This window comes from Crocodylus porosus, unplaced genomic scaffold (assembly GCF_001723895.1).
Source record: "Crocodylus porosus isolate Cpor-Errol unplaced genomic scaffold, CroPor_comp1, whole genome shotgun sequence".
Classification (NCBI taxonomy): Eukaryota; Metazoa; Chordata; order Crocodylia; family Crocodylidae; genus Crocodylus; species Crocodylus porosus.
In genome coordinates this window covers 28,118,984-28,124,052 of record NW_017728913.1, presented here as the reverse complement: position 1 = coordinate 28,124,052, position 5,069 = coordinate 28,118,984, and the positions used below count along the sequence as shown (strand labels likewise).

Sequence of the window (5,069 nt, the reverse complement as noted above, 5' to 3'; positions counted from 1 at the left end):
CAAGTTCTATAGCACAAGAATATGGAAATTTGGCATCTATCAGTAATACTGTGTTGGAAATGGATCTTTCATTTTATTGTCATGTATAGCTCAGAAATAAAATAGACACAGAAGAATCACCCCTGACCCTTTCTGGATTTCACTTACATGGTAGATATAAAATCCATCCAGTTCAATTTGTTGTTCTTCAGCAGTTCAGGATGACACCCTTCTGCCCCTCCTATTAGTTACCTCTGATACCAGCATAAATTGCAATGGCTATGAGACTAATATATATTTTAATATATATGGACATGCCTTTTGAACATGTTCTCTATAAACAGATAACAGTTCATATTAAAGCCCTCTCCAAGGTACTTCTCAGCAATATCAGGGTTTTAGTTACACAGCTTTGATAAAGGGGTAAAGACACTAACTATAGTTAGCAACTCCTTTTAAGCTTCTTCCATACAAGGATCAGAATAATGCTTTTGGACTGCTACCATTGGGCATACTAATGTAGAAAACAATGCACAAAACTGTTTGTTTGACCTTAGCCTTACAGCTCTGTAGACAAGCCAAGTCTTTTTCTTTACTGACCTGCACTGAAAAGCTAAAGAGAAAGGAAAGGACACCCTTTAAAATATATTATGTCTCTTCCTTCCAAACACCACCTGCCTCTCCCACCAAAAAATAATGTGATTTTTCTAGCACCAGGCAACTCACTTCTCCTTTTCCCTCTCACTGGTCCATTTATTTTTTTTCTTTTTTCCCTAGCATGGAATTGTGTATTTTCTTTCTGACCTCCTGAGAATTTAGGATGGAGATCAGCTATTACAGAGAGGTCGACAGTGGTGAAATTGTGAAGCAAAAGTTTAAGCTGCATCTATACTACAAAAAATCTGTGCCACTACTGTTACTGACTCCCCGTCTTTTTTTCAAAAAGGTTTTACCTTCCTGAGACCTAGCGAGTCACTAAGGGCTACATTTTGGGGTGGAACTAAATGGTTTTTGTTTCTTAGCTGTGATAATTACTCATTATAACTCTCTGAAGTGCCATTTTTGTGTGTCTTATGTCTTTTCTGCTTTAGCTGAAGAACAGTCCTGCACAGAGCCCCTCTTCCATCCCCATGGTAGCAGGGGTGTAGGGGAGGAGGAGGGTGACGAGTTCCCCCAGCAGCAAACAGAACCCTCCCTGCCCCACAGGGGAAGGGGAATGGGAAGGGGAAGAGTCCTCCTCTGGGGCTGGGCAGCCCCACACAGAGCCCCCGTCCCCACCCTGTGGTGGGGGGACAGGGAGAAGGGGGGACTACTCTGCCCCAGCTGCAGTCCCCCAGTGGGAGGAATGAGAATTAACTCTCTCTCTGCCCCCTTAGACTTAATGGGGTCATGCTGGAACAGCTGTGGTCCCTGCTGGTTAGACAGAGAAGGGGGAGAAAATAAACCCTCTTCTGTGCAGTCTGACAGAGACTGCTGCCCTTTCCCATCCCATCACTGCTCCAGCAGCAGGACATGGCCAGACACCATCCTGGCATGGCCCTGTTAAGGTGAAGAGGGCAGGCATGGGTTTAATTCCTCCCTTTGCCCCTTCTGCCCCCTGGGACCTCACCTGGGGTCTGCCAGCCTTGGCCACCCCTCCACCTCTGCTGCTCCCTGGCAGACAGGCAGACCCCAGCTGCAGTGGGGGGGAGGAGAAGGAGGGAAGAATTAACCCCCTCCCCACCCACTTTGCCTTAATGGGGCCATGCCAGCTGGCAGTGTCTTTCCATGTACCCACCCCTGCTCAGGTTAGAAAGCAGAGTGGTGGGGCCAGCTCTGCCCCACCTGAGTGGAGAGCCCAGTCTAGAGGGCATGCTGGTATACTGGGAGACTCTGGTTTAACTTAAACCAAGAAGGGGTCTGAGACAGACATTGCATACACCAGTTTGAGCTGAATCAGTTAAGTCTGATACTGCAGTCAACCAGGTTTATCTCAAACCAGTTTTGCTCATTTTGAAACTGGTTTATGTGCACTGAACTTATGTTCTGTTACAGGTTTAAACCAATTTCTGATTTCTTAAACTGGTTTATGTGTAATGTTTGTCTCTAGCCCTGGGATCACATCCATCCCTGGTATAAAAGCTGGGAGTTGCACCAAAAATGAATTTGGCTCACATATTGTAGCTGGAAACACTGAAAATTTGATGCAGTATACATGTCCCAGAGATAATTACTGACAGGCTTTCAGAAGTACTGGTTTTAAGGGGTGATTAGAAAGAAGGGACATTCAACATTTGAATTCCAAGGATAAAGGGCAGCAGGGAAGGAGACTTGGAAAGAATAAAGACTATGCTGAAATGCAAACTTGACTGTAAGAATAAACATTAAGAATACTGAAATTCTGGATGTTGCATAAGAAAGTAGAACCTAAAAGCTTTCTTATAGCTTGCATGAAATAAAGCTTTCATGTTTACCAAACTGCCTGAAATATTTATTCAAAGGCAGAAATCAAAAGCATGAATACTGTTTGCCAGTAGAAGCAAGAAAGCAAAATCATGCAGAACAAGGGGAAAGTCTGTTATTTTAAGGTGCTGCCTTATCTATGTTAAGGTACTGTCTTATTAATAACCATAACACTTTTTCATGTTCTTAGTTCTCTTGTGTTTATATTCATATATGTTCATCTCAGGCAGTGGAAATGAATATAGCTCATAGTCCTCTCGCTTTCTGTTTATCATGTTGTAAGAGCAGGTGAAAAAAATGGGAAACATTCAGATTTTAAAATTTTTCTTAATGGGAGCTCATAAAATGCTAATATGTGGTTTTTTGTTTTGTTTTTTCTTTGTGTTAGTCATCCCTCTAGGGATCCCTACCTCCAGAACATCCCTATACCTTCCCCACACCTATCTTGAGTAGAGCCAGAGAATGCTTTAGAGTGTTTATGCCTGTGGATCTATAATATTTTACTTTTTTTTCCAGAGGAGTGACTGAAGGAGGCTGGTAAGGAGGGAAAGTGGAAAGTATGTGTTTTTTGTATGTTCTAGAGACAACATCTTTCTCCTTTACCCACCTTATTTTATAAAACATGCCTTTTCTATTCTTTTTCACCAATACCTGCGTGCTTCAGAAATGCTAGTTGCAATAAGGAAATAAGGTGTAAAACTGTATTTTTAAAAATAAATGTACTTTGTTGCTCCGTTTCCTTTGGTCTTTTATTCCTGCGCAATTGGAATAGTGAAATGACAGTAATAGAGACAGTACTCAATTCTAAAATTTAGTCTTTGGTACTGAGAACTGGAAACAAAACTTCACAGATTATTAGGATATCAGGTCATAAATATTTATGATCTTCAAGGCCTTTAGTTCAGAACACTTCTGTTCAGAACGCATGAACTAGCACTGTTGGGAGGGTTTTGGAAAAACTATAATATCTTACCACTAAAACGTTATACCTATACCTTAGGTATTATACCTTAGGTTATATAAGCTTTTAGATTTATTTACCTATAATGATATATAGGTAAATTTATTCTTTCACTGACAAGTTATAGTAAATTGACACATCCTTCTGTACCATAAAGTGAGCAAACACAGTCATAGGAAGACAAATGTTCTTTTAGTGTCTATAAATTATCACTAGCCTCAAGTACATTATGAAGGAAGGGACTGACTAAAGCTCAGTGAAAACACTGCATAAATCATATTAGTGCCCTTGGGCAAAATCTCTGCAACCATTGCTGTTTAAGGCATTTGTGTTTTTCCATCTTCCTTAAGATCCTTATGCTCTTATATAAAACTGTAAGGTTATATTTATAACACTTCCTTTCTTAGTACAGTAATGGCCAGGAGACTGTTTACACATTGAGAATTATTTATATAGGGAAATGAACTGATTTAGGAAAAACACTTTAACATTGTTTAGTTGAGTAAATACTGTCATAATTTTAAAGGCATCTTATTGTAAGGTTTTAGGGTGTCTGTGTGTGTCACAATAGACAGATGAGAGAGAAGAAATATTGCCTCGAGGGATGTCTTTCTTTCACTGGGGAGATGTACATTCAGTTAAAGAAATTGCAGTTGGAAAAAGACCTTGGTAAATAGCTACTTGCATGCTCTGTAAGTGAAAAATTATTTTTAACTGCATTGTCCATTCTAACTTTAGGCGACCTATACCTAAGTAGTGCTCTACTACTTCGTTTAGAGAAACGAGAGACAGAATCAAAGCAATACAGTCCTCATATGAGTTCTGTACTCAGTCACTCTATTCTGGCTGTTGTATCAGAACAACTCTTTCAAATGCAGGATGCAAGTTAAGATATCATCTGTGGTGACCCATTACTGCACATTGTATTGTGGGACTTACCATAACCGAACCTCATGGAAAGGTCTATCGCTAACCTGCCTAGCAACCACAGCAAAAGAGCATTTCAGGTATTTTCAGGAGTGCATAGTCAGCTAAGTAGGTTAAATGGTGCCTGGTATAACACTTGAATCAGAAATCTCTATGGGAGTTTTCACCACTATAGTTAACATTAGCTACTTTGTCCTCAAATTTAGGATATTTTGCCTAATGGCCTGCTATATTGATCAATGTAATTGTTGCATTGTGTTCATAATATTACTAGAAACTACCTAATGCTGTACAGCTTTAAAAGCAGCATACACAAATTATTGAAGATGTTTTTATTAATTTTATTTATAGCTATTGGAAATACTTTTCTCCTTTTAAAGCAAGCTATCATAGGAATAAAGATGGAATGGGACCACCTCATACAGAGCCTGGGTGGGCACCAAGTAATAGATATTACGTCCAAAAGGGTCTACAAGAATATCTGCTCCACTCCGGGTACAGAATACAAGCTCTATTGACCAACCCTAAATTTTGGTGTAGTGTTTGGGAGTAATTATGTGCAATGGGGCTGCAGCTCTATAGTGGGGTAGTGGGCTGCCACCTAGTGTGTTGCTCAGAATTTCCTTGGGGTTGGGGAGGGAGGGTTGCATTTTTGCTCCCCAGTCTCCTGCGTGGGCAGAAGGCCATTAGTGAGAGGGCTTACCCCTCGTTATCGGAGTGCGGAGCCATTGAGCCTCTGTCATGGGCCTCCTGAAGACTT

At 40.7% G+C, this 5,069-nt stretch overlaps 1 long non-coding RNA gene across 1 annotated transcript in view; it reads left to right on the top strand.

Moving 5' to 3' along the window:
• The first annotated feature begins 2,825 nt into the window (after positions 1-2,825).
• Positions 2,826-5,069, top strand: part of LOC109309826 — a 7,472-nt gene continuing 5,228 nt past the window's right edge. Inside the window, exon 1 of the long non-coding RNA XR_002101068.1 lies at positions 2,826-2,958. This is a non-coding gene — a long non-coding RNA (uncharacterized LOC109309826). The remainder of the gene's footprint in view (positions 2,959-5,069) is intronic.